We start from the raw sequence: 17,418 nt of genomic DNA, 5'->3' as shown, positions 1-17,418 counted from the left end.
ACACAACGAGTCTGCCAATTCCACAAAAGAGATTTCACAGACTGTGGCTTATTTTCATTCACATGGTCCCAATATGTAAACCAAGAAGCGTACTCTCTAGACAAAATAGGTACAGAGATCCAAGACGGAGAGCGCTCCAATGCAATCTCTATCAAGGCGGCGTGCTTGCCGGCTATGACAACAGGGAAATTCTGACATACATGTATATATATATATATATATATTGACATCCAGCAAGCAACTACGATGCAATTCTATTGTTATAGTCTATGATATCCCACCAAAATATCTTGAACGAGATCATAATTACAAATGCATACTATAAGCTTAGAAGTTCAAACGAGCACAGTAGTAGCGAAAGCTGAAACGCTGGTCGTGGGTAAGTTTGGCTGCTGTTAATTTAACAGTGAATACTGAACACAGGCAATGATAACTAAATTCTGAGATGTCCCCTTCTGTAATAAAATCACAGCCACCAAATCTTTCACCTTAAGAACAGTCTGTACAAAATAAACTAAATACTGGGAAGAATAGTAAAAACTGTGTTAGTAGCACACGAAAAGGTGTCAGAATTCTTGCACTCTGTGCTGTTTTGACATTCAATCTTACGTGTAGGTAGGGCTAGAGCTCAGGTGAAACCAGAAACCCCAGCAGAAGAGTACTAACACTTTTTAACGACACAGTGAAACTCAGGCAAATGAGTCTTTCACAGGCCCAGAAGTACTAAAGGTGCAAAACATGAGAAAATGCTGCATAACGTTCCTAAAATCGGCCTCCATGTAGTTCATATAGGAGGAAGCTCAGCGATAGAGCGCACATGAGTAACTATAGGAAGTTCTCATGAGAAGAAGGTATGTCGTTCCATTTGCTTCCAAATATAAGTCTAACAATGGCGATATGCACTAGTAGCTGAACAGTAGCCTGATGCCAAGGTAAAATGCGTTCAGTTAGTACATTAGAAACCAACACAAGACAAAACAGACAGATCAGACTACACGATCAGCACCTCAAGAATGGAGAAGAGTGAGAGATAAATGGAGAGCTCGGAGATAAACGTATTTAAGATTACAATTGTGGAATGCTGACGTCAAACAACGATCAAAACCTGGACCCAGAAAGTGGCATATATCTACATGGGAGAGATACAAGCTCGAAACGAGATGGCAAGAGCGCTGACGACACTGAATTTTCTGTTTTCTCGACAAAAAACTGGAAACCTGTCTCGCTCGACCAGCGAACAAAACTACGTAACGCCAATTAGAACTGCTGACTGATGTTGCGAAGAGAACGAAACCCAGTAAATAGTAGTGGCTAGCTAACAATAGATCACATACAGCAGACCGCAAACAGAAGCTACACCTGTTACAGTTGATCGCGACAGCAAGCAACATAACACGAACCACACTATCTAGAACAGCAATGCTACCTGAAGTAATAGAATCCACAGGAATCCTAAAATGAACCACGGAGGAAGTTCTACTATGTAAATAGAGCCAAATGCTCAAGAAGATCTTTTCTGTGCCTGTCTTCTAAGTCTCACACACATTATTTTAAAATTCATTAATGCCAAGTTATGTCACCTTCTCCAAATCAAAGAAGACAGGCACATGGTGCTGGAATGGAAAAGTCTTCCAGAAAGACACGATCCAACAACCAAAGCAATAAGTATAGCGAAAATGATTAAAAATGTTCGATAGTATACGAACAAGCCCTGACTAACACACAGCGTAGAGTTGGAATCATGAGGCTCGAAGAAAAATTTATAACTATCAGTATTTAAAGATTCGAAAGCTTAACTAGCACTGTTCAGTATGAAAGAGAAAATCGAGAATACTCTACGAAACAGTGTATATAGTCAGTGTACAAGTCAAGTGGCACATCAAAATATTACTATCTGTACGGTTAGTATCCAGGACACCAGTTTCTGAAACAGCACGCACACTAGGAATGGAATATTGGGTAGTGACTGAGCACATCCGATTCTGTACGACATTCATAGGAGTCTAACTAAGAGACAATGCAGTTTTTCCAATTCACGCACTTCGAAGACTCACCTGCATACAATTTCTAGGGAGTGGGTAAGTATGTTTGAGGATAGTGACTGGCAACAGAGGGACTTTCAATCACGTCAAGGAGAACGCAGATCCAACACTGTACACGGAGAGGTTAATAAATGCAATACAACAGCACGTACTGAGACCAGTAATTAATGTACAGTACATAATTGTTATTGTTCAACACTACACAACCTTCAAACTTGACGGCCACGATCGTCGATTCGGATGGAGCCCCAAAGCCCGTGCTCACATTCCGATTTCCAACAATCAACACAGAAGGCTCGAGCTAATAATAAATCTGGAATAGATCAGCTGCCGTAAACGCTTCAGAAAGAGAAATACACTACGAAGAAAACATGCACAGCAAATACTTACAAACTAGAAACAAAGTTAACATAAGAAAATTAAAGTTAGGAAGTACATAGCGACGCAGCCTGACCACATGTTCTCTTACCATGTATGAGCAATGAGTGTGATAAAACAGAAACCTGATTATACTGCAAATGGTTTTCCTTCAAGTACAGAACAACAGATGATATTAAAGTTATTAAGGTTGCACTGAATAAGCGTCGTATTGCGAAAGATTAACGTTTACGCCAAACCTTCTTCGTGTACCAATGACCTATCAGCTCATCTTCCGCCATGTAAGTTTTCTGAGAAACTGGACACCTGCGAACGGGACAAGACAATTTTACCACAACAGACATGCTGCTAAGTCTCATACCAGCCGTGGTAGGTGATTGGCGATGAAGACCACAACTGCGAACGATACGGTGTATCTAAAGAAATTCCGAGACGTGTGAGCGACTGGGATCGCAGGCTCTACAATCTCAATTAACGTGCAAACATCAGATGTCTGCGTTGCGACAGATTTTAATGTACTAAGGAACATCGAACAATACAAGGCTGTAAGAGAGGTCTGAAAATTCTCCTAAATACATCGTTCCGTTTCGGCAGTGGAACTCTTCTATATAACCATAAGCTTCAGGATATGTTTTTCACACATAAGGCTGCAAAATCCCCGGAAAGAAAGGATGTTTGCCCTTACAATTAACGTTGTAAACGTGGACAATAATCCGCGTCAACTTCCCCCCTCACAGTTCAAAGAGCAGACGTAGTGTTATATGGAGTGTTGGTGTGTCCGAAATGTTAGTACCTTAAAAACGACGAAGGGACTAGAAATAGAGACTATACTCTGTTCGGCGTAAGCTCTAAACTGCGATAAACAAAGCCACGTGAAACTAAATCTCGCTGATTTGCTGTTGGACTACCGACGCTTGTACTCCTCCGCAAAATAGTTCATATCATTTGATTATTACTTTCACTATGAACCTCCATATAAAACTACTATATTATTATCAAGGACAAAAATATAATACGGATTATCTAATAATACTGCAATCGAGTGTGGTTAATGAAACGATAGAAATAAACATTAAGCATGCGCAGTAATTATGGCGCCAATTCAACTTGAAGGCGTGTTCTGCTTTTAAGTCTGAAAGATGACTGACATGAATCCCGGTTCAGCGAGTGTTGTGGTGAAACATCAACAAGGAAAACCTTTACTCACTAAGCAACAATTGTTTAACAGTGAAATTCAAACATATTTCTTTTAATCTTTAGAGTTTTTTTCTTTTCTGCTGCTGCTGTATCTGGATAGCACGAGACAGTATTATCAAAATGCACGTGTATAATTTGCTCCTCCCCATGGGGAGTGGGAGTGATACATCACTAGCCAATCGGAAGGATACAAATATTTTGTTTATCGGAGTTTAGAACTTACGCTGAACAGGGAATAGGAGTGTGTATATAAGATGTACAATTCGTAATTTGTTACAACCAGAAGACCAATTAGTCTTCGAAATACAGCAGATGATTATTTACAAAGGGATGTGAAGGTGTGTTAAGGAATTATAGAAAGGTCCTCACATTCTTATTTGTAAGCAATCAAATATTCGATCTGAAAAAGCTTAGGATGAATCCTGCGAAATTAAACTAAGGAAGCGCCTTTTTAAATATAATGCAAGCGTAGTACCGAGTACTTTATTTGAAAAACTTTTTTATTATTATTGTTGTTGTAAATTGAGTACCAGCACTGTGTGTCAATATATTTGAAACAGACATGCTTCTTCATGCCAGCTACTAATGCATGTGATTTATATAGAATATAAAGTTAAGATCAGGCAGTGATTTGGTTCCAACTTTTAACCAACAATCCTGTCACATATAGGGTCACAGTACTTAAAGGGTATGTTCAATTTCCAACTAACCAAAACAGAATTTTAAAGAAGTATATAAGTCGCTTCCCCTAAGACCTCTAACTACGGTATAAACAATTTTTCGACCTATCTTCTCCACAAAACGACTTGTGTTCAGGAATCATGTGATAACTGAAACTATATTAATTTATTAAAAGTATAACTGATAATTACTGCCATCATAACAGCATTATGGTCCCTAGGCAAATCAGTGTGTTGGAAACCCCTGACCAAATTTTACGCGTAATGCACGTAATTATGCTCCTTGAACCCCGAGCAAGTGATCATTTGGCCCATGCGTTAAGACAACTCTGATCATAATCTCAAAGTAGAAATTATTACTGTTGTGTTATCTACGATGTTGAATACAGTAATGAATCTTTCTTGGGCTATCAACCAGGTGAAAATATTGAAATGAAAATTATTCATATTTCGTCATTCATTCCTAAACATTTGAAGGAGAAAAATCACGTATAAAAATATTTCTTTTCTGTACTGTCGTAGTTTCTCTACATCGGCGCTATATATATATATATATATATATATATATATATATATATATATCCACATTTTGACGTATACGGGAAATCAAATTCACCTCCGCAAGCATCAAATGCAGGAATGCTACCTACTCAGGACAACAAAGTTTTTTGTCCAAATTCATATTATGTATTATTCACAGGCCTATTGGTACGAATAACTTACGCGAAAATTTGTGTTTCCATGGCATAGAGTATATAAGATTATTGTACAAATATATACAAAGCAATAGTTGCAGCTAACAGCTGAATCGTGCAGATACAAACAATTTACTAAAACTTAAAAGGCATACAGAAAGCTGTACTTTGAAAGCTGCACAAAGTATGGATTACAGGAACTGCATTGTTATAATAAAAATACATTTAATTTAGTAGCATTTCCTGAAGAGAACAAAAATTACTGTAGCTATTTAAATTTTTAATTATCGTACTATAGAAAATAACAGTATAACTCTAAAATTATAACAATAACTGTTTCTGTTATTTAATCAAACATTAGAATGAAAATATTCACTACAGGTTTTCAGTTCCTCTACGTCACTCATTATTTGACATTCTTCCTTAACACCATGCAGGCTTAATAATTACTGAGCAATTTTCCACAATCGAATTAGTACCCTTGCAGATGATATTAAGCTTATAAAAGCACTGAACTGTAGAGCATGTTTCAAATGAATTATGCACTTTTCTGAAGCATATAACTTTGAATGTAACTGTTGTAAAGCGCTTGTAATGTTGAGAAAATGCAAAAGGTATGTTCCAACATGAAAACAGTGAGAAGCAATAAAGACAGAATTGTGCAGGTCAAGTTTAGGCACATCGCTCAAAATAACGGCTGAAAAATTATAATTTTTTCACTAATTATATTCTCACTGCCTCCAAAAGACCTGCGCTGCACTACATGCCATTACTCCACTTAAGATAAATAAAAATCAAGGGTAGAACCAGACGTAGTTGTTGAAAAAATACAATTCTTTTATGATTTGCGTATAAATACAGCGTCTAGGCGTGCGGCACAAAAGCTACACTGCCAAAAATACAAATCAGCCTGTGCTAGGTGGCACTAAAAATACGAATACTACCTAACCAAGTAAGAATAGGCCGAAGCTGGTGAGCCCGATAGCAAGTACAGGGGTGTGTCCGAAGGAAACAGGCGCGTCAGTGACGTGGGTATAAGTGAAGGTAAAACACAAGAAATTTCGCAATGTTACGAGTTCCAATAGCACTTGTTGTGGTTTCACACCAGCAACGCTACACTTGTAAATATAAAATGCAGCTTTTGTACACTGCAGATAATCCAGCGCCAGCGGAAAATAATATCTATTAAGTCATACTTCATACACTCACTTGTCGTAAAACACTTCTAAGATTTTACACTAGTAAACATAAAACACAGTTGCATTCGTTAGTATTTGACTCTGTCCCCTGCAGAAATTCATTTCTTATAAACATGTATCTCTATGTAGAAACTGAATTTTACCTATAAACTTTGCAAAATGTGGTGTGCATAAAGTAGATCACCACAAGACTGAATAGCTAACTAAACTGTACTTTCACAAATCACAAGAAGTACAAAGATTACTTCTAGAATGTAACTACTTCATTTAGTAGGTAGGTAGAAATGGTGATTTATTTCTTCTTTACAAGTTAACGTAAATAAATAGCCAAAAATTCTATCACACCTATCTAAACCTTACAAGTACTGCATAATAACAAGAACGTTAGACAACTAAGTATTTCCTTAAGTACTTCCAGTGAACAAATGTAAAATAATAATATATGATCGTTTAATTCATAATAATATTTTCTCCCATTTTAAAACCATTTACAGCAAAACAGTTTGTCCAAGGATGAAAGCTACCTCCTTAAACCTGTACTAAATTAATTGTAACGTAAACCAGTACTCTGATTTATTCACGCACTAACAGGTAATTTTGTAGAAACTAGTGCAAAAACGTTATTCAATACATTATTTTAATATTTCTATGGCTCCGTACCATATTCAATGCGGAAAATATGCATCAATAACTGGTTCTGTAACCTGTCCGAGTATCATCAGTAATTTATAACTTTACTCATCATATTTACGTCTTGGCATATTTCTCCGACTTTTAAATTATGTAATGATCTACTGTCAAAGCAACAATGTTTTTAAGATTGTTTACTTCATGATTAAATGCTATAAGGCGTTGTTTTGCCTTGTTTTTTTCCCTACATATACAGTATATTACAATGGGTCTCCATACTAATTCTACAGCATCAGAACAATTAATTCTTTGCGTGCATATTGGATTATGGGTCATTCGAACTTATGATTAGTTATGATAATGACTTATATTCCTACACCTTCTACTCGAAATATTTTCACAATTATTTTAAATAAAATAACAATTTTTACATAATATCACTTACTTCCTAAGCTGACAGGCATTGATATAAAACTTTAATTAATCCGAGTCGTATGTTGTGATGTTTTTTTCGTCAGCAATCAGCTACCACCATGTTTTTCTTAGTTGTTACATGTAATTAATAATGCGTATGTGCACACTCAAACTAGTACATATTAAACTACTTTTTGTGCCGTTTAAAATCCTATTCATAGTTAATCACTATATATTTTTTTTAAAAAAAACTTCTGATATTACACAAATCTTATCTAGCACAATAATCGCTTCACTCATCTGTCTCACCCATAATCCACTGCGAATTCATTGTATGAATGTCCGTCTGCGAGAAGGTAATTGAGAAACAAAACTCTTATTATTCTCGCTTCAACCACAATATACATTTCAACTGATGTCATATTCAAACTCTATGTAAAGAGACGGTTTCAACGATACCCCACATGCAATAGTTTTTAATTAGAAGTTGACATACCTGGGGGTCAATCAAGGACGTTCCAAATTTGTAAACTCCTGCCTGACAAATCGATTTCAAAAGTACCGACGAGGTGTTGATTTGAAACTTAAGAAATTCCAAGGTGTCCAGTTCTTCACTATCAATAACATTTTTAACACCAAACCATTACATCTCATCACACTAGCGTCTCTACGGTTGTATATATAAAAAAAAGTAATTTTAACGAAAAAATTAACGCGTCCACGCAAAAATTAACAACTGATCCAAAATGGCGTGCCCTTGTCTCTACTTGTATACTACTACGGGGCTTCCTTGTATACAGCAAGGATTCCGTAAACAAGATGTTTACTATAAACAAAGTCACGTGTCCTTCTTGGTCCTATTCAATCAAATAACATAACTTGTATTAATGATAAGAAAACTATAATCGCTTGAGGAAATCAGTATAACATCTCCAGTTGCTATGGATACTCCGAGAGAAAGTGACGAGGACTTGAAAGCCAGGTACAGATGAGCGACTGGTCGGGGGTCGGGAGGGTGAGGCTAGCTAAGAGTCCTGCGGGAGGAGGGAATGCGTGGAGGGGCACTGATCGCACATCGTGACGTCAGCAGGAACCGTGGAGATGTGTAGCCACGAAATGTTGGTTCAAGTGCTTCCACGTGAGAAGGGGAGGGAGAAATAGGTCTCGATGCTTTTAAGAATAAAATCGCTACAAACTAAACAATAGATGAGACAGTGTGAAGTATATTACTTATAACAGAGCTGACATGCATGTGTTATCCGCATAAGCGGAAACACACCTACTTACTTTGTTTTCTTCAAGTAGGTAAAACAGAAAACATACAGTATTGCTAAACAATGCGCTCGTTACGGGTTGTTCTTTTCATGATGTGTTTGGCATGCGTGCAGTGCGGAACAAGTGCTGGGAGATTTAACTTGTTTATATGCAAGAAACCAATGCAAGTTGCTAGCCATTGAAAAATGAAACTCGAATCATTTTGATGATAATACAAACTATCCAAGAGAATAACGCTTTATTTATAATTTTTGAAGATATGCCTAACTGCATAATCTTAGTTTGCCATTTACTTCGACAATTATTATATAGGCTATGCCCATTTAAATTAATCAGAATAAATTGATTCATGGAAATTATATCTGCCCTATAGAGCTCTCACTAATTTTTGTAACATTTATGAAGTTGCAACATGCAACAGAAAAAGGGAATGTGTAAAATGAAGTTTAGATTCCTATTTCACATTTATTCAAGTCAGTCCATAAAACAAATTATATTTTGATCATTCTATAAAAGATTTTAAAAATATATATTTAATGAGGTACTACTTTTCCCGTGAATGTGAGTTCGGAGGACAACATTGTGCTCATGGATTTCCTTGAAGTTCTCTCGTTTCCTCCTACATTACCATTCCAATAACTATTTCATCATAATTCACTTTAATTAATCATCCGCCTCCTTTAGCCTATATGGGCATATCGTCTGACGTTAAACGAGAAATTGTATTTTATTTCTGTGTAAGATTAATAACGACATCTTGACAGTGGACGTGCTTATTTATAGCACACGGGGTTAAATTTTATGCAAAAACAATATAAATGGAAAGATTTTCTTTTTTTAAAAAAAATGTTTCGAAAGTTTGCAACGAAATAATTTGTTTATCATCGTAAATCATTCGCTTTGATTAAATTCAGTGTCGGTTCGTGAGGAATTACATCGGTAAAAATTAGTTGTATCGCCTCAAACTAAAGGAAGAAAACTTACGTAATATATTAACTAATGTACACAACAAATAGTGCGGAAGACACAGGTTCAATTCCCGGTGGGAATTCATTTGATTTGGATCTCATACTAAGCTGTAGATCCACGTCTCATATGGCATCTCTGCTGAACATGATGCAATACTGAAATAATCACATTTAAAAAGTAGTATATTAGGTCAGCTTTCTTTCTTTAGTCTCGTTCTGAATTCTATTTGAATGATTAATTAATTCGAGCCCCATTGCATCAGTGCTAGAGCACTCACCTTTGGGATCCCTGATTCGATCCCAGTTCAAGGCAAGTGGGTTTCGTTGTGGACAAACATCGTATTCGTGTTTTCTCGGAGTTTACCCTTCCGTTTGCTCCGACTCTCTCCATTCCACGATTTCGTTCATCATCATCATTATTGTCTCTATTAGCCTCGGAGAATAATTGTGGGACGTCAAACCAAAAAGGAAAATAGGCAACATAAAATTGAAGGAAATTGGGTAACTAATAATCTAAAACCTTCACTAGCATTCACTAATACATGAATGCACAATAGAAACTATTAGTCGTGAAACTACAGTTTAACATCTCGTGAGGGCAATAAATAGCCTTGCTGTTGACGTCCCCATTAAATCCTAATCAATAAATCAATATAATTTAACTTAAGAATCTGACATATCTACATCTATCAGTAGCATGTGTTAGAGGTCTGTACGGGCACGGGCCGAGCTCGGGCCTACAAAGCATATATCACTTCGGGCCCGGGCCGGGCTCGGGTCGTAAATTTTTAGATATACAACGTTATTTCTCGGGCCTTTCGGGTTTAACTTCATAAATATACTGTACAATGATACTTATCAGATCGTTTTTCCTGGAAAACTTTTAAAGCACAACTGCAAAATTGCTATACTCTAATTGCTCTAAATAAAAATACAATCTTCCGTTAATTATTAACTTTCTGTAATTCGGGCTTTTTTTCGGGCTTATTTGATTATTACACGAGCTCGGGCCGGGCTCGGGCCTAAAGGTTAAAACATATTTCGGACTCGGGTTCTTATTTAAATATTTGAAATAAGAAATTTCGGTATAATATATATATATTTACCTTATCCCGCTTGAATCTTAATGGCTTCAATGAATGCAGTGTATCTAGAAAAATACACTTGTTCCATTTAGCCCCCTACTTCAAAAGTTGTTTTTAGCTTCCAAAAAGCTGAAGTTTTAGTTCATGCATAAATTCTAAAAGACGATTTTGTTCTATTAAGTCTAACTACTACATTTGCAGAACAGCTATTGCTAACACTATTAAATTTTGACTAAAACATTTTCGTTGCAAAGTATTACTCTAATAGCTATACTAACAATTCGCTTAAACTAGAAAACCCACTGTGTTCATCGATTTGCCCTTGGAAAGAGTGACCAATTATACTTGGTTATTGAACTTTTCATGGTTTTATTTTTCTTCAGAATACCTGATTGGAAAAGAAAAGTGAAACGTACTCTTATTTCTTCATTAAAGCTGGAATATTTTTGAAAAAAAAAAAAAAACATTTCTTAGCGTAAATAACCGTGAAGAAAAGAATACTGGCATTTTTAAAGCATCTCTATTTAAAATAGCCTTAGAATAAGTTTAGACTAAGTTACTCGTAAGTAATCAGGACAATAAATTAAAGCTAACGACGAGGGATTCGTATGGAATATTTTTTACTAGTTGTTAGTGAATGCGAACAATATAACTTAGATAGAAATGGCCACGTCGTCGCGTGACGGCGTGTAAAAAATTTTTAAAAAAATTAAGTCTGAAAGTTAACAGTGTTGAATACCTGCACATCTTTGTTTTTAGTAAATTTATTCATACGGAGTATTTAAAAAAAAAAAACTGGAACTTTAACGGTTTGATTGCACTGATTTCTTCCTCAAATTTATTTAAATGTCCCTTCCCTCATGAAAACTAAATTTTGTTATATATAGAGATGCAAAAAAGCCGGCTTTTTTGAATCGATGGTTTTTTGCACATAAAAAGCCGGCTTTTTTGGGGAAAAAACGAGAATTTTGGAAATTTTGGCTTTTTTTCATTTTCACGATTTTTCTGTTTAAATAGCTTTCTTATAGTATACTCTAAAGTTAAATAAGATTTCATGACCTGAATGCCATATTTCGCTCTGGAATTCACCACCATGATGAATGGAGCACATGGTTTATGAATTAAAGTAAATCTAAATTACGTAGTATTTGAGGGCAATTTTAGAAGCTGTTTAACCTTATTTTAACTTCTGAATCATCGACATTTTTTTCTTCTCCAGATCATTTCTTTTTAGTCATCCGTGTTTCATATCTTGGAGCTTAGAACCCTAGCTTCTAGCACATAATTAAACTTACGTTTTTCAATATATCCATCAGAGCGTACTTCCACATTTCCATTATACTGTAGCTGTGCAGTGATTTAACAATAATCTTCCGGACACAACTTTGAATACCATTTGATAGAAATAATCAGTATTAGATTTAGAAAAATATTTGGGAGGGGTTTTTCTGAATAATGTTTGTTTTTTCTAAAAATTCCTAATTTTTATTTAAGAGGAGCTTAAGTTTGTGAGTACAGGCATAATAAATATTTCGTTTTCGTTTGTATGTTCAGCTATAATCTTTCAGATACAACCTTGAAGACCATTTTATACTGATAATCAGTGGCGGATTTAGAAAAGTATTTTGGGAGGGGCTTTTTTTTTTATTAATGCTTAGTTTTTCTAAAAATTCCTTTTTTTTATTTGAGGACAGCTTGAAGTTTATGAGTAAAGGCAAAACTAATATTTAGTTTGTTTTAGAAATTCCGTAATTTCGGGGTAGAGGCTTCAATCCGAAAGACATCCCCACTCCTAACCCTCTTTGCAAATCCATCACTGCTGGTAATTAGTAATAACAAAGATTTAAAAACGATTAGAAAGGAAGTCGGCCAGGACACACAGTACACGCACTATCTCTACATTCACAGATGGGATTAAGAAAACTTTTGTCAAAATGGTCGAATGAGGGGTTGAATCCCGGACTTCACGATAGAAGCGCGAAAGCTAACCACTCACTCATGTTTGTTGTGCTTAACTTAAATGTATTCTCTCTTTCTCTTTCTCTATGGCCACAAAAGCTCTCCATTGACTTCTTTCCTTATCCAATTCAATCCAGTTTCTACTCTGTATTCCTATTTCTGCTATATCCATCTTAATATTGTCCTCCCATCTGGGCCTAGGTTTCCCTAATGGACGTTTCCCGATTGGATTTCCAGTTAAAATATTGAAAGCGTTCCTACTTTCTTCCATTATGGCTACATGACCTGCCCACCTGATCCTCCTAGACTTGATGACTCTAACGATGTTTGGTAAACCGTACAAATTACGTAGTTCCTCCTTATGAAGTTTCCGCCATTCCCCATTCCCGTTCCTCTTGGGTCCAAATATTCGTCTCAGAATTTTATTCTCAAATAATTTCAGTCTACATTCTTCCCTCAGCGTAAACGACCATGTTTCACAATCATAAAGCATAACAGGCATGATTATCATTTTATATATTTTAAGCTTTAGATTCCTTGACAGAATTCGCGACGACAAAATATTTTGAACTGAATAATAACAAGAATTTCCTGATTTTAGTCGACATTTAATTTCTTTGTGGGTATGATTTTGGTCTGGTAATACTGATTCAAGATTTTTGAAAAATATCCACTGTGTCGAAAGTATTAATTGATATTTTAACGCACTCATAATTTGCCATTACTCATATCCTTGCAAGCGTTTAATAAAGCCTCTGCATTTCTTTCGATTGTTCTCCTATTAGATTTACATCATCAGTATACACCATAACCTGGTAAACACCATTCAACTCTAGGCCCTGGTTCCTATCTTTGATTTTTCTTATAGCGTACTTCAGAACAAAGCTGAATAATAACGGCAACAACGCATATCCTTGTTTCAGGCCAATCTCGACGTGGAAGCTCGTATTTTTCTACTTGGACTATACTCTGGGATTAATTTAAACACTTAGTAAATCTAGCTTTTTCGGTATTCCAAATTCTGTAAGAATGTTGTACAATGTTTCCCTCCTTACCGAGTTGTAAGCCTTCCTAAAATCAATAAACAGTCGATGTACTGGGTAATATATTCCCATTTCTTTTCCAGTATTTGTCGAATGGTAAATATCTGATCGATTTCGACTAAATACACATTGATAATCTCCAATAATTTCATCTCCGTATGGGGTCAATCTTATTAATATAATGTTGAGAAATGCCTCGATAATTATTACAATCAACTTTGTCTCCTTTCTTGTGAATTGGAACAGTGATTGATTCTTCCACTCTTTTTAAATGTATTCCATAGTTTTTCTTTTTGGTAAAAAAAAAAAAAAAAAAAAGTTTCGTAACGGTATGTTGAATTTTCTTGTTAAAAATTCAGAAACCTTCAGGACTGGGTAAACCGTGATGGTCGTTATATATTCTACAGCCTAGGAAACCATACACTCAGATGAACCGTCTATTACGTATATGATCCCTGAACAGCAAATTCGATACTTTCCCGATTCTGAACAAGCTTAAGGAACAGTCAGTGCATTACAGAATTTGGAGCTTTACCGATTTTGCAGATCCGAAGCACCTGATAGGTGGTAACAGATTATTAGGTTTGTGATCAATCAGTGAAAAATTTCTTCGAAATATTCATACAATGTATATTAAAGTTAAAACTTAACTGAAAAATTTCAAGAATGTACAGAGCTGCCCGTAACGAAGCTCTTGATTTGCATATTTCTCTCATTTTTTTTCTTTATTTTGCTTCAAAAAGAGGGTGTGTGATATTTTGAAGAAAAAATACTACATACAATTTTGCTAGTTATTTATGTATCATTTTTTAAGTACTTATTGTATATAAGAGACTAAAATATTATTACATATATTGGTTAATCCTTTGAAATCCATAATGTAAAAATGTTAAGAATTAAAAAAAATCTTTTTGAAATTCATGGTTTATTTTCGAGGTTTCATATTATTATCTGCATCAACCACTAATTAAATGAGTTTTTGTTTGTTTGTTTGTTTTTTTGTCATAGAGAAGCGAAACAAAGTCTGCATTATCAGTTTAAAGCAAAATTTTCAAAAAAGCCCAAAATTTCCCAAGCAAAAAAGCGAAGCAGAAAAAACCGAGTTTTTTTCCAAAAAAGCCGGTTTTTTTCCGAGCCCTTGCATCTCTAGTTATATATTTAATTTTAATATTTAATAATCAAATAAATTAATAGAGCAAGTTTATTTTATAATGAAAGAGGGATATTTATCTAGACTTAAGGAAGAAATCGTTAAAATTCCACGGGCATTATTACCAATATGTATGACACTAAGCCCGATACGTGAAGGATGATGCCCTTAGGCGAATACACTATCCAGGGAAAGGGGAAGGAAGGAAGCGACCTAGGGTCTTTTTGTTAGATACTATTCCGGGATTTACCTGGTGTGACTGAGGAACGCCCAGGAAAAACCTCACTCAGGATGACTGACATCGGGAATTGAACCCGCGACAAAGTCGAGAGCGTTAGCTGGGCCACCAGTTTATTCCAAAGAAAGCAATACATCAATGAACTTCAACGTTCCTAACATAGGTAAGACAAAGTATCACTCGTTTGATCTATCTGTGCGTGCGTTAAAGTAGCGAACTTAGGCCTGTGACAAACATCTTGGCATTTTACCTAAACGAATAAAGCGCAAGCTCTGGCGTGACGTTGTCAAGTGGTAAAGGGGTGTGGCTATGGGTAACCAGACAAGCTACAGCGCGATCAGGTGACAGGAGTTAGATTGTATGTGTGCAAAATAAACGTGGCAATACCGCTAGCCTCTCATTTGCTAGCAGCATTTAAAGGGAACTTGGAGCGCCGCCTTCAAATGCCAAGATGTGTACGTCAGGTCACAGGGCAGGGTTGCCATAGGTACCGGTTTTACTTCAGATTCTCTATATGCATTTTTTTTTTGTTTTTGTTTGTTTGTTTCAAAAACCAAAAGAAAATCCTAAACCTACTATTCAGCCACCACAACCTTTCATGATAATAGATCAACACCAGAGAATGTTAGAGGTCCAATTTGGAGTAGAACCAGGGTCCACGCATTACCAAATCGCGTGCTCTAACAATTCGGCGGCTAAGTAGATTATTATTATTATTATTATTATTATTATTATTATTATTATTAATAATAATAATAATAATAATAATAATAATAATAATAATAATAATAATAATAATAATAAAAGAACTTGAGCAACTTGTTTCTTTTTACTTGAAAAAAGAAAAGCATATTATAATCTTTAGTGAAGAAACACACACATAGGAAGTTTTCATAATTTATATAACACGGGGAAAGGGAGTCAAATATCTTCTTCTAACAAGGAAGGGTCACGCAGTGGCTCCGCTGAGATCCGAACGAGACAATTATGTTTGCATTTGATATGTTATAACTAGATGAATCCCAAAGTTATACGTGCCACCGGGCGGTATATCGTGAGTTACAACATATTTTGTAATGTAAGAACTACAAAAAAATACCTGGCAGAATAGTTTGAACCGAGTCATATCTTCGGAAACGGTTGGGTAAGTGGAAAACTCGGACAATACGTATCCCATCATTTCCAAGGACACACTTTTTTCGGATAAAAAAGTTTGCCTCAGTGTCCTCAGGGTCCTCCAGGTTTGTAAGCCTTTTTCCCAGTTAGCGGGGTCGGCTTTTCGGATCGCTGTGCTCCAACAGAAGCGGATTAAGGGCGGAGTTAATGGATCCCAGGCTCCGGGCCCCCAGACTTCAGGGCCCCCCAAAAGTCCCTCCCTTTAATACTAAAATATAGCAATCAACTTATTATATTATAGGCTTCAAGCCCATGCTAATTTTTTCCCGCTCGCTACGCTCGTAGTATTGGTAGAGTTAAGTCTTCTTCCACCAGTGTCTTCACGATACTTATTTTGTAAGGGATGAGCTATTTTGGGTTTCTATTACAAACTTATTTTGTTAGCTTGTGGTGACAATTCCTTTAAAGTATCTCTGTCATTACTTAGAGCAAATCTAGGAACGTTCTTATTCAAATCAATTTGAGTTCTCTGAGATACTAAAAGGTCATTCCCTAACAACATGTCTTGGGAAAAATTACTTAACACACGAAAAGTATGATGAAATGTTCTCCCATTAATTTTGAAACGTACAATTTCTATCATGTTCATCAAAAGATAATTCTGAGTTATTCCTTTTATTCGTGTGTCGATACTCAATATCAGCCTTAGTTGAAACTAAATCCTCTCAAATTATTGACATCTGCGAAGCAGAATCTAATACAGCATCAGCATTCTTATCTTCAATCAATTACGAGATTAAGATCATATTATTTCGTGTAGTAATGGAGGATTTTACAACATGACCCTTATTTCCTAATAAGAAAATTTATGCGCTGGAATTATTCGTAACATAGGGCCCCCTTGAAATAATCGGCCCCAGGGCCCCCAAAACCTTAATCCGCCCCCTGGCTCCACCTGTTTCTTAAGTTGAGTTAATTTTGAGTTTAACGTCCCTTTCAGGAGCGAGGATATATGAAAGGGGACCTACTGATTAACGTGGAATCCGAACCACATGTGGAATCCGACCTACTGATTAACGTGGAATCCGAACCACATAAGAGTTTGAAATCTTTGCCAAGCCGAACAAAGTAATACCTATAGAATAACCATTCAAACTGTAACTTTTAATTTATTTGGCTCGACACAGATTTCAAAATTTTTTATGGTAATAGTAACATTTGAGCGCTTTAAAAAATATTTTCTCCTGTTTCACGCTTTTTAAATTTTCTTCTTTATAGGCCTATAGCTTTTTTGAAATTAGTCAATTCTTTTTTGGAAAACGTTTTTATTAAAATGATTTTGCTATTGG

General features: G+C 35.8%; 1 protein-coding gene across 3 annotated transcripts in view; it reads right to left on the bottom strand.

Annotated features, from left to right (window-relative positions):
* simj (transcriptional repressor p66-beta simjang) overlaps positions 1–8,244 on the bottom strand; it is a 59,335-nt gene extending 51,091 nt beyond the window's left edge. The window contains exon 1 of one of the 3 annotated variants that reach the window (XM_081746857.1): positions 7,732–8,244. The gene's annotated coding sequence lies outside the window, so the exon portion shown is untranslated. Of the gene's footprint in view, positions 1–7,266; positions 7,547–7,731 lie in introns of those variants that run through there. The other 2 variants (XM_081746873.1, XM_081746865.1) reach the window with 2 other exon arrangements.
* Positions 8,245–17,418: the final 9,174 nt, after the last annotated feature.

The sequence above is a fragment of the Thermobia domestica genome, chromosome 2 (assembly GCF_964235325.1).
Source record: "Thermobia domestica chromosome 2, izTheDome1.hap1.1, whole genome shotgun sequence".
NCBI lineage: Eukaryota > Metazoa > Arthropoda > Insecta > Zygentoma > Lepismatidae > Thermobia > Thermobia domestica.
The sequence above is the reverse complement of the archived record's forward strand: the minus strand, read 5'-3'. Positions and strand labels throughout refer to the sequence as shown.